We start from the raw sequence: 12,360 nt of genomic DNA, 5'->3' as shown, positions 1-12,360 counted from the left end.
TCAGAAAAGGGTTAATCAGATAGATTGATGTAACAAGTGCTAGATTTCATATACCATTACTTGTTAGACTCTATATAATATTGATAACATTTTGATACCATGATCTTGGTTGTTATCACATTGACAAACTGATTATTCTTGTAATATAAATTTTATGAAATTCAGTTGCATAAAATTATTTAAATGAATATGTAATCAATGTCATATTATTGATAACTTGATGAATGGAGAACAAAATAAAAGTTGAAAATTAAATACAAGAAAATTTTCCCTATAGCCATGTGGTAGAGGTCGAGCTTGTAGCCTAAATAATGTAGTTAGGGGTCTCTATCTGATTAATGAAAAACATGAATATAGGTAAAAACAAAAGAGGTGAGTAAAATAATGAAGAGGGGTTAAATCATAAAAACAAAGAGTTCCCTATTCTTGTGGTACCCATAGGCATATTGACACTCACTCTTACTTCTAGTTGAACTTGAAATTCATTGGTATAGCTAAATATGGTAATGGGTACCCTTTAGGTTTGATTACCCATTTATCTTAATAGGTTAGGTTAAATTCGAGTATCAATGTGTTAGATATTTAGAGGAAGTTAAGCAGGTTCAAAAAATGTAATCAATCCTAAGGTTACCATTTAAGATAGCTTATCCAGCCACTCTACTCACTATAGCTCCTAATCTCTAATTCCTTTCTTCTTAGGCAATCATTTAGTCTCCAACTAGTATCTGGTTTGTAACAAAAGCATAGCATCCGGTTTGTAACTTATTTTAGGCAAATAAAGCAACCATATAAGCTTATGAAATGAGAGAATGCTACACTCATTAATGGTTGCATAAGGATTGCTTAAGACAACATATAAATTTTCTTTAATGGGATGTAGGTCAATTAATATAGGTTGTTTAATTCATGTGTTTTATGTTGTGTGAATTGCTTAAGATCATGCCTAAGCTACTGTACATGCTATGTCAGAGCTAAATTCGTCCCAATTTGTGTGGGTTCTTTTCTCCTTTTCACCTAAGCCATATGCATAAACCATGTACATATTAAGTAGAAGCAACTAGTTTTCACTCTTGTGAAACAAAACATCTAATGCTTTTTGTATTGTGAGAATTTACTTGGATCATAGTAAGAGTATCCATCCAGTATGGGTGTCGATTTGTGTCCAACAGGGTGTTTTTTGCAAACGTTTACATGCTATCAAATTAAGAGTGTCAAGTTTTGATTGGAAGTGTGGATGTTGACAGGTGTAGAGAAGGCATATGAAAGCCAAAGTATCAGAAAGGACAATATCTAATGGAAAAAAATTGTATTCACTAATGCATTAAAACCCCCATTGAATCAAGAACACAAACAAGTACTTATGAACTTTTGATGTAGCATGATGTGGGCATATAGTGAAATATACTGTCCTAATTCCATTTGTGGAAACAAAATTGTCAATATAGATTTTGGCAAAAATTGGAATGTAAAATTTGTTTATTTATCTCCTCATAAATTTTTTGATAGGATATAAATAATTTAACCTGAAAAATCCAAAAAAGTTAATGTAGGATGTACACTCAGAGCTAATATCAATTAATTTCAATATTCCTAGTGATAAAATATTGCATATAGCTCAATAGAAAGATAAGATCCATATAGTTAAGCCCAAATAATTAAGACAAACACATCACGATTAACATGATAAAGGTTAATTATATTAAAATTAACAACCCCGACAATGGAGGCGAAGGAAGATTGCAGTGATGCTTATTTCACCAAAAAAAATGTCTTTAGTGTTGAGCATGAATGGCATCATCACATGGACAGAAGATGAGTGTGGTCCTCTATTGTCTTTAAAGACTCGCCTCAAAAAAATATATGGGAAAATGACTTTCCAAAGCCTTCATTATAGATAAACAAATACCTTCATAATCCCATATATTGAGGAAGCCATCCTCAGCAGCTCTTCTAAAAATTGATGCTTTGTCAAGAAACCACTGGAATAAAGTCAAAAGGACAGTAAGTTATAGCATGTAAGAAAAGAACTGACTCTCACATGTGAGAGTAAAGCAAATAGTAGATAAGCATAATCACTAGCAAGCAACAAAATTAGCTAATAGGAAGAGAAGATTTTTATTTAAACAGATAAACTCAGAAACTCAAAAAAGATTCTACTTATATTGACATAATAAATTTTCAAAAGAACAAAATGAAATAGGAAGAGAAGATTTTTATTTAAACAGATAACCTCATAAACTCAAAAAGATTCTACTTATATTGACATAATAAATTTTCAAAAGAACAAAATAAAAGATTCTTCCTTCATTCTTAAACCTCATAAATCTAAGCAACATGGAGGAGAAAGGTTTCCATCCCGGGCAAGGCAGCCGTAATCTTTCGCAAGAGAGCCTGAAAAGATTGAGGAAGCAATTAGTAACTGCAGTCCTTGAAAAATCAGAAATATTCAGATAAATAAATAAGAAGCCATTGGATTTGATGGAGAAATTGATCCACAAACTTATTCTCAGCCATGAGAATAAAATATTGAAGCCCGAGTTAATAATAGTGTATATGTTAAGTCTATATAAATCCTATTCATTATCTAACTTCCCTTGCTAGCCTTGTGAGACTAAATTAGCATGCCATTGTTAAGCATTTTGTCAGGAATTGAACATAATTAGGCACGTAAAGATGACATATGTTTGCTTTCAGTGCATCTGTCTAACAAGTATAACATCATTAGTTTAATGATCTTTGGGACAAGTCATTGGTGCACCTAAACGAGATGTTGGCAGTACAAGTATTTGTCTGTTTCAGCTGTGATCAGGCATATATGCATTGGTAATTTGAAAAGCATAAACATGAAGTGATTTCGAAGCATAATAGGTTCTTGTCATGGTATGATAACTACCTTTATATTGAAGCCAGCTTTTGCGCTTGTTTTGATAAACATGACACCGAGCTCTTGCGCTTTACCTTCTCCTTCTTCTATGGAGACTTGCCTATTAATAACAATAAAAAGAACAATGCAATGAGTCAGTTCCCATCCTCAAGGACAGACTTGGAAAAAGAAGTTGACATGAGATGATAAGAAACATTTATAGTGACTGATGGTATTTTTGATGACTTGTTGGTGACCACTTTGGAACATTAGTGCTGAATTCAAGCAGAGCTTATTCACTTGAGAGGGCAACACACTTGTAATATATAGGTATAATGGACAACTGACATTCATCCATGTGGGATTAATGAGTAAAACTCATTTCATCCTAAAATGACTATTCACTCTATGAGGGATACACTTTCAATATAGAAGGTCATAGTGATCTATAAACTCAAGTAATAGAACATAATTACATGATACTCAAGCAATTGACCAATTAAATGAATAAGATAAAAATTTGTCAATTGAAAATGAAAAAAAAAATCATCAAGTTCTTTTTTAACCATTGGTGGGCTTACATTCTCTATATGAACTTCACCAACTTTCACAATCTCAATCCTCTACATATGCAAGAACTGAACAAGGAAGGAGAAACATGAGGTAACAATATTTGAATACTAGTAAGACCTTTCAGATTTAATTAAACATGCAACTTAGAGTTCCTGGTAATTGCTACAAGATGAATGGAATGATCGCATCACTTGGGCCTGCAAGTTCGAATCGAAAACTCAGAATTCAATCACATGGATATCCAGGATGCATCCATAAAGGAAACTGTAAGAGTAAGAAAACTATAACATCGAGTAAAACCAATTTGAAATTGATTTATCACGATCAACCTCCTAAATTACACTCAAAACATACTAACATAAAGAGTTGCACATTGTGCTTTTACCCAACCTGCTTCTAAGAAACCATGTTTTTATTGGTAACGGAAGCAAAGAAGCATGAAAGGTAAAATGCAACTTAAGAAGGTTATACAAATAAGAACCTGGTGAATGTAATCCACCTTGCAGCAGCACACTAATACTTGAGAAAGGGAAAAACCTCGATTAACTTTCACAAGGATTTCTGGCTTGCAAATTGTTAGTCAAGCTATTCTGTAGCAGCTAGGCCTTCTTTTTCTACTTTCATTTCGTGCAAACCAAATCCAACTACCATGCTAGTTCATCATTCTAGGTATCAACCATATAACTGGTTTATGTCGCAGAGATTGTGGACCAAACCGTCAAGAAAGCTCCTCTTCCGGATTATCCTGAGGGCATCTGATCATCTCTAGTATGTTCACAACTTCAACCATATCTGGCCTGGTAGATGGCACCTGAGAGGTGAAGATCAATATAGTGATCTATATTTAGAGGAATAAAAAAAAACATGAACTGTGTTATGTCTAAGAACAAATCGTGCAAGTAGACCATCCAAACACATTCAAGGAGATTTCCACTTAATATGATTTCTACTGAGAATTGCTTGGTATGGTATTTCTCAGTATTGAGCAGAACATCATGTGCCCAAATGAGTATGACACTTGTGCACAGCATGCATGCCCTACACAAAGCATGTGATGAGTTGTAACTTCGGTACTATGATTTTTTTTTTTTCGCCCAATTGCATACTAAAGTTCAAACAACACATTAACGCACGTGCAATGAATCTTGGAGAACAAGAACTTGTAGAGAGGAGTTTTCTTCTCGAGTAGAGTTTTTGGAATCTAGGGAGTGTTTTAGATGACATTTTGTTTCTATTGTTCCAAGTGTAGACGTCTCTCAGAAGCATATCATCGAACACCTTCTCCGCGTCGGCGATGCTGCCGCACTTGAAGTAGAGATTGATGAGCGAGTTGGTGGCGGCGACGTCCATGGGTAGATTCTTCTTGAAGACGAGAGCTTGGAGCTACCTTCCCTGGTCCAGCGCGCTGAGATTGGCGGAGAGCGAGAGCGCATTGGAGAGGGTGAACTCGTCGGGGTCGAGGTCGGAGGTCTGGAACCATTTGAAGAGGCGAAGAGCTTCCCACGGGCGACCGTCAAGGGCGAGGCCAGAGATGATGGCGCTGAGGCAGCGAGGATCGCGGTGGGTGGCGTCGGAGACTGGGCATGCTTTGGCCGATTGAGCTGCTCGGGAAAGGGAAGTGACAGCGGCTTGAGAGGTGGGAACTTACACTGACGGCGGCTCGGGAAAGGGAAGTGCCAGCCTTGGGCTTCGCTTTTCTGGTCTCCTCCGTGACGAGATGTCGAGATCCTCGAAAAAAAGAAGATCGAAAACTTAGAATTTGATGAAGAGGGAGAGAGGAAAGAGGGCAGCGGTGAGGTTCCTGCAAACTTAGAATTTAGAAATAAAAGGTACGATTTGATCGTCTTGATCAGTGGAACTTAGTATCACCTTTCCCTCTAGTCATCTTCATCTTGCCTCCCTCCGCCGCTACTACTCTGAAACCCTAGAAAACAAGACCAACTCGTAACCTCTCCTTTCTTGTTCCTCTTCTTACCCAAAGGGAGGAGGTGGAGGAGATGCGTCGTGAGTCAATCCTGATCAGGAGAGGAAGAGGCGTCAATCTAAGAAGGGAAAGAGGAAGATGAAGCTGAGAGAGATGGTTGGACTGCCTGCGGCGAGGAGGAAAGTGGTGGTGGCGTCGTGACGGTATACGGTGAACGGCGCGATATAGGTTTAGGTTTAGAGGGAAGAGTGAAGTGTTGCAAATTTCGGCTAAGTATTGGTGGGAAAAATATATTATTTTATTTTATCATAGACACCGGGTTTTAAAAACCGCTGTTAAAATCGATGTCTATTAATGAAAAAAAGGCGCTCATAGACATCGGCTTAAAAAACCGATGTCTATGAGCGAAAATCTGGGCTTATAGACACCGGTTTTTGGAAAAATCGGTGTAAAATACTCAAAGACATCGATTTTTGCTTAAAACTGTTGTTGTTCCACTGATGTCTATGCGGGTTTTTCTTGTAGTGCCAGTACTGACGTGGCGAGGCACATGGCCTTCTTGGATATGGGAACAACCACCACCGACTAGACAAAGCCTTTTAAGGAAAGTTAATATTTAATTTCCTTAAATAACTTTAGGTCAACCGAAAAGAACAATCAAATCACAAGGAAAAGAAAAAACAAAAGAACACAACATCGAAAACAAATTCGAAATACTAGAATCGTATGCCTCTTGTATTTGGTATTTTTACAAAGAAATAAAACTAGCATGATGCGGAAAAACATTACTAGTTATACCTTTCTTTTGAAGACAAAGACCTCTTGATCTTCTACCGTATTCCTCTTCTAACCTCGGACATTGAGTGGGCAATGATCTTCCGAGACGAGAACCACCTAGCACCTTCTTCTTCTTCCTTCAAGTTTCGGCCAAGCAAAAACTTCCAAAGGATGAAGAACTTTTTCCACCAACCAGGCTCCAAGGGATGCAAGCTTTCTCTCCTTCTTCTTCAAGCTAGAATCCGGCCACCAATTAAAACTCCAAGAGCATGAAGATGTTCGGCCACAAGATGGAGAAGAAAGAAAGAGGAGGGGCCGGCCACACCCAAGGAGAAAAAGAGAGGAGAAAATAATAGAGTCGTTCACCATGAAGGCACCTCTACCCCCTCTTTTATAATCCTTGGTCTTGGCAAATAAGGAAATTTAAATAAAAACTTCCTTAATTCTTTTGCCATGAAAAGGAAAATTTTTAATTAATTAAAGTCAAAATTCTTTTCTCATTTCAATGGCCGACCACATTAATATCTCCAAGCAAATAAAATTTTAAACACAAATTAAAACTTCCTTATTTGCTTCCGGAAATTTATAAAAAATTATCCAATAATTTTTATCCCTTCATGATTGGTTAATAAAAAGGAAATTTTATAAATTAAAAACTTTTTTTTAAACATGTGGATAATTTCTAAAAAGAAAAGTTATCTCTAAAAATTAAAATCTCCTTTCAATCTACAAATAAGGAAAGATATTAAATCTTTTCTTAATCTTTTGTAGAAACTAATAAAAGAGAATTTTTAATTTTTAAACTTTCTTTTAAATCATGAACATGATTAAAAGGAAAGTTTTTACCAAAATTAAAATCAACCTTTTAATCTACAAATAAGGAAAGAGATTTAGCTCTTCTCTTAATCTTTTGTAGAATCTTATAAAAGGAAAGATTTAAATTTTTAAACTCTCTTTTAAATCATGTTATCCACATAAGAAAAATTTTTAAAAATAAATTCCTTTTTATTTTAATAGGGCCGGCCACCTAAGCTTGAGTTCAAGCTAGGGCCGGCCACATGAATTCACCCATGAACCAAACCATGGCCAGCTCTAGCTTGGTCTCCAAGCTAGCTTGGCCGGACCCTATAGGATGGGTAAGAAGGTGGGTATGTGGTGGGTATAAATCTCTATATACAAGAGGCTACGATAGGGACCGAGAGGAGGAATTGATTTTGGTCTCCCTATGAAATTAAGCATCCCGTGTTCGCCCCAAACACACAACTTAACTTCATCAATAATAATTTATTCCACTAAAGAATTATTATTGAACTACAGCACCAATCCCAAATTACATTTTTGGGCTCCTTCTTATTATGCGTGTGTTAGTCTCCCTGTGTTTAAGATGTCAAATGTCCACTAATTAAGTGAGTTACTGACAACTCATTTAATTAATATCTTAGTCCAAGAGTAGTACCACTCAACCTCATCGTGATGTCGGACTAAGTCCACCTGCAGGGTTTAACATGACAATCCTTATGAGCTCCTCTTGGGGACATTCTCAACCTAGATTACTAGGACACAGTTTCCTTCTATAATCAACAACACACACTATAAGTGATATCATTTCCCAACTTATCGGGCTTATTGATTTATCGAACTAAATCTCACCCATTGATAAATTAAAGAAATAAATATCAAATATATGTGCTTGTTATTATATTGGGATTAAGAGCACACACTTCCATAATAACTGAGGTCTTTGTTCCTTTATAAAGTCAGTATAAAAGAAACGACCTCTAATGGTCCTACTCAATACACTCTAAGTGTACTAGTGTAATTATATAGTTAAGATAAACTAATACCTAATTACACTACGACCTTCCAATGGTTTGTTCCTTTCCATCTTGGTCATGAGCTACTGTTTATAATTTATAAGGTACTGATAACATGATCCTCTGTATGTGACACCACACACCATGTTATCTACAATATAAATTAATTGAACAACTACATTTATCATAAATGTAGACATTTAACCAATGTGATTCTTATTTCTAGATAAATGTTTATACCAAAAGATAGGCTTTTAGTATACATCCTAACACTAACCATTTCCATAATAGTCATATTCCTTCGTTCTGCCACACCATTCTGTTGGGGTGTACTAGGTGCAAACAATTGGGATTGAATCCCAGCCTCTGATAAGTAATTCCTAAACTCTCCAAAGTGGTTTCTCCACATCAGCCTTGTACTCTTTGAACTTATCAAAGCATTCAGACTTGTGGCGCATCAAGTAAATGTACTCATATCTCGAATAATCGTCTATAAAAGAGACAAAATATTTGAAACTACCTCTTGCCTGGATAGACATAGGACCGCACAAATCAGAATGAACCAATTCTAACACATCTTTGGCTCTATACCCCTTGGTCTTAAAAGGTCTCTTGGTCATTTCACCTTCCAAGCAGGATTCACAAGTTGGAAAGTTTTCCAACACTAATGAACCCAATGTTGGTGCGGGAAGCATCCGACAATCGAACTCGTGTTTTCATAATGGCATAGGATTCAAAGTTAAGGTGTTTTGTAATCTAACAAGTCTGCTTGAGGATTTCAGGAAAGTCCTAACTGCGGTTGGGCAAAGGTGAAAACCCTAGGGGGTGGTGACCCTAGGTCATAGGGGGTGGTAACCCTATGCGGAAAGTCTTGGCAGGTCGATGGCTTCAGGCAAAAGTCCTAGGGGTGGTAACCCTAGGTGGAAAGTCCTGGTGTCGCGAACCAGGTGAAAGACTGGACTAGCCAGGAAGCGGATGTCCAGCAGAAAGTCCGGAAGCATCGAGTGCTGAGCAAAAGTCCAGTCGATCTGGAGGATCTCCTGAGTGGAGTAGGTGAGGACGCGTTCCCCGTAGAGGGAACAGTAGGCGTCGGGTCGACCTAGGGTTTTCGGTCGGAAATCCGAAGTCAGACCCGGATAGTCCGGAGACTGTCATAACAATTCTTATCATATTCATTCTGTTATTTATGCTAACTTTGTGTTGCAGGATATTGTTTGGGACTAACACATCTTGCAGGTACAAAGAAATGGGGTTTTTCCTCGGATGAACAGTATCCGAGGTGCCTCCATGGAGCTTGGAGGCGCCTTCATGGGAGTATAAGGCGCCTTGGAAGGCGCCTTAAGCAGGCTATAAGGTGCCTTAAAGGGATGAAGTTCGACCAAATCAGATTTGATCCACACGGAAGACTCGGCAGCATGGAGGCGCCTTGAACAGCCTTCAAGGTGCCTTGAACACCCTTTATAAGGGGGTTTCAACCGGCACTTCAGAATATCAAGTTTCAAGTGATTCCAGTGCTACGTGCTGCTCAAAACAGCGTTTCGAAGTGCTGCTACTTGTGCCCAATGACCAAGAGCTCCGGATCTTCATTTCTTTGTCGTCGGTATAATTATTTATTGTCGTTTATTGTACTTCAACTTGTAATTCTTATTGAGCTTATAGTTGTTGCCCACCGGAAGCGATCAAGGATCACGGGCCTTCGAGTAGGAGTCACCTTAGGCTCCGAACGAAGTAAATCCTCCGTGTTCTTCTGTCTGTGTTTGTCTTTTCTATTTCCGCTGGATTTACTCGTACGTTTTAAATCGAACAATTCCGATAATTCAAACAATTTAGCCGTGAGCGTTATTCACCCCCCCCTCTAGCGCTGTCTCGATCCAACAATTTGTATCAGAGCGGGGTTATTTTGAATTGGTGCAACCACCATTCAAAATATTTTTTTCGTGGTATTTTGTTTATTCTTTTTTCGGAGTCAAAATTAGAATTAGCTCGATAGCTAAATTCTAATTATTTTTATCGAATTGGCTTTGCTCGAAGTTGGTACAATACCACTCAAGCTCGTCATTTCTTTTCTTTTCTCCCGCACTACTAATCCAAGACTTAGTCTTGGAACAGAATTCGTGTATTCTTTTGTCGTGCATTATTACAAATGGCCCAACAAGAGGGTTTTAGTACCGTCCGTACCCCGCTCTTCACCGGAGAAGATTTCGGATACTGGAAGGGACGGATGGAGACATTTATGAAAACCCAGTTCGAAACATGGATGATCGTCAAGACTGGACTACAACTACCAACTGACACAGACGGCAAGACTACATCCTACGAAGACTGGGAACCAGCTTTAATCAAAAAGGTAGAAGTTGATGCCAGAGCTACTTGCATTCTCCAGTGTGGTCTTACCAAGGAGGAGCTCAACAGAGTCGGTCCCATTTCAACCGCAAAGGAACTCTGGGAGAAGCTGATCGAACTCCACGAGGGCACCACTGACACAAAAGTAAGTAAAAGAGATTTATTATTTAATAAATTGTATAATTTAAAAATGCAGGAAGGTGAGATGGCGAGCCAGCTTCATGCGCGTATCCAGGACATTCTCAACTCTCTTCATGCAATTGGACAGAGAGTCGAAAATCGGGACGTCATAAGGTACGCATTAAATTCGTTTCCAAGGAGTACATTGTGGGCATCAATGGTAGATGCCTATAAGGTCTCCAAAGATTTATCTTCTTTAAAGTTAGACGAGTTATTTTCTGAATTTGAACTTCACGAACAAACTAATGCACAGCCATCCGAGAAGGGTATTGCTTTAGTTGCAGGTACGAGTCGAACACGGGAATCAAGAGTACAGCGAAAAATTGAATTGAAATCAGAAGACGAACCCGACTCAGAAGATTCAGAAGATGAACTGACCAGCGAACTCGTGAATCTTGTGAAGAAGCTCTACAAGAAGAAGAAGGGCTTCAACAAGAAAGATCTGAAGAAGGCAGTTCAATCCAAGGAGGCCCAACTGAACTCAAAGGTAAAGTTCGAAGTCACTTGTTACAGGTGCAACCAGAAGGGGCATATCAAAGCCAACTGTCCCAACCAAAAGGAGGCCAAAAAGCAAAGAAGAAAGAAAGCCCTGAAGGCAACCTGGGATGAATCTTCTTCGGAGGACGACGACGATGAACTTGATCAAACAAGTCTACTCGCACTGATGTCCCGGGACCAGATCGACGAGAGCGAGAGCGAGTCAGAAGCCGAGTCCGAGCAAAGTCATGGATCCGCATCCGTTTCAGAAGGGCCAGACTCCACTGTAAGTATTCCAAGGCTTAATAATTTAGCTAATTACTTACTTCGCAAACTAGCTAAGTCAAACCTTAGGATTAAATCACTTCTAAAGGAAGTAGTTGTCCTTAAAGAAGTGACAAACACTAATTCCTTACCTGATCAAGTTCAAACTGGAAATTCAACTCAAGTTCAAAAACTTGAGGAAGAAAATTCTAGTTTGAAAAATCAGGTAAAAGATTTAAGAAATACTTTAGAACAGTTTTCTCTGGACTCCAAGAATTTGTACCTAATTCTTGGGACACAAAGAGCCGTCTACAACAGAACTGGGCTAGGATCTAAAAGTAAAAAGAAATATAGATCTTATTTATCCTTAATAAACAAACAAAGTAGTAAAGCAGTCCAATCATGGGTCCCCAAGTCCAAATTAATCAATCAAGTTGGACTTGGCCAATACTGGGTTCCGAAGGATCAAATACACTACCTCGATAGACCATATCGAGGCCATGATCCAGGGGGAGCTAAAAGAAAAATGATCTTAAAAGTTTAAAATTCAAAATTCAAAATAAATTCAAAATTCAAAATTCAAAATCAAATTAAAAATTTGAAATTAAATTATAAATTCAAAATCAAATTAAATTAAAAATCAAATTAAAAATTTGAAATTAAATTATAAATTCAAAATTCAAAATTCAAAATCAAATTAAATTAAAAATCAAATTAAAAATTCGAAATTAAATTATAAATTCAAAATTTAAAATTCAAAATCAAATTAAAATTCGAAATTAAATTATAAATTCAAAATTTAAATCAAAATCAAAGATAGATGGAGGATCCAGACTAGCTGGCACCTCCAACTGAACTACCCGATAGGGTAACTGAACCTAATCTACCCGAAATGGATAAAACAAGAGTAGATTACCCGGTAGGGTAATTAAGGTCAAATTAAAAAGGGCTAGGTTTAACTTGACTCATAGTACTGGTGAAGTTTTTGGATGATAGTACGTTAGGGAAGCTTGGGCATCGCATGTCTAGGAAGATATGGCTTCGACCTGGTGCATTTGGCCAAGTGGAACTGACCAAAGCTACCCTTAAATGGATCCTAACTAGTTAGACCAAGGATTAGTATTAAGTTCAATGGGTAGGACTAT

General features: G+C 37.7%; 1 long non-coding RNA gene across 1 annotated transcript; it reads right to left on the bottom strand.

Annotated features, from left to right (window-relative positions):
- Positions 1-2,141: 2,141 nt before the first annotated feature.
- LOC121969742 lies at positions 2,142-4,110 on the bottom strand. The gene is made up of 3 exons (XR_006108638.1): positions 3,974-4,110; positions 2,894-2,984; positions 2,142-2,391 (listed from the first exon to the last, which is right to left on the bottom strand). It is a non-coding gene; the product is annotated as an uncharacterized LOC121969742 (long non-coding RNA).
- Positions 4,111-12,360: the final 8,250 nt, after the last annotated feature.

This window comes from Zingiber officinale, chromosome 4A, assembly GCF_018446385.1.
Source record: "Zingiber officinale cultivar Zhangliang chromosome 4A, Zo_v1.1, whole genome shotgun sequence".
NCBI lineage: Eukaryota > Viridiplantae > Streptophyta > Magnoliopsida > Zingiberales > Zingiberaceae > Zingiber > Zingiber officinale.
The sequence above is the reverse complement of the archived record's forward strand: the minus strand, read 5'-3'. Positions and strand labels throughout refer to the sequence as shown.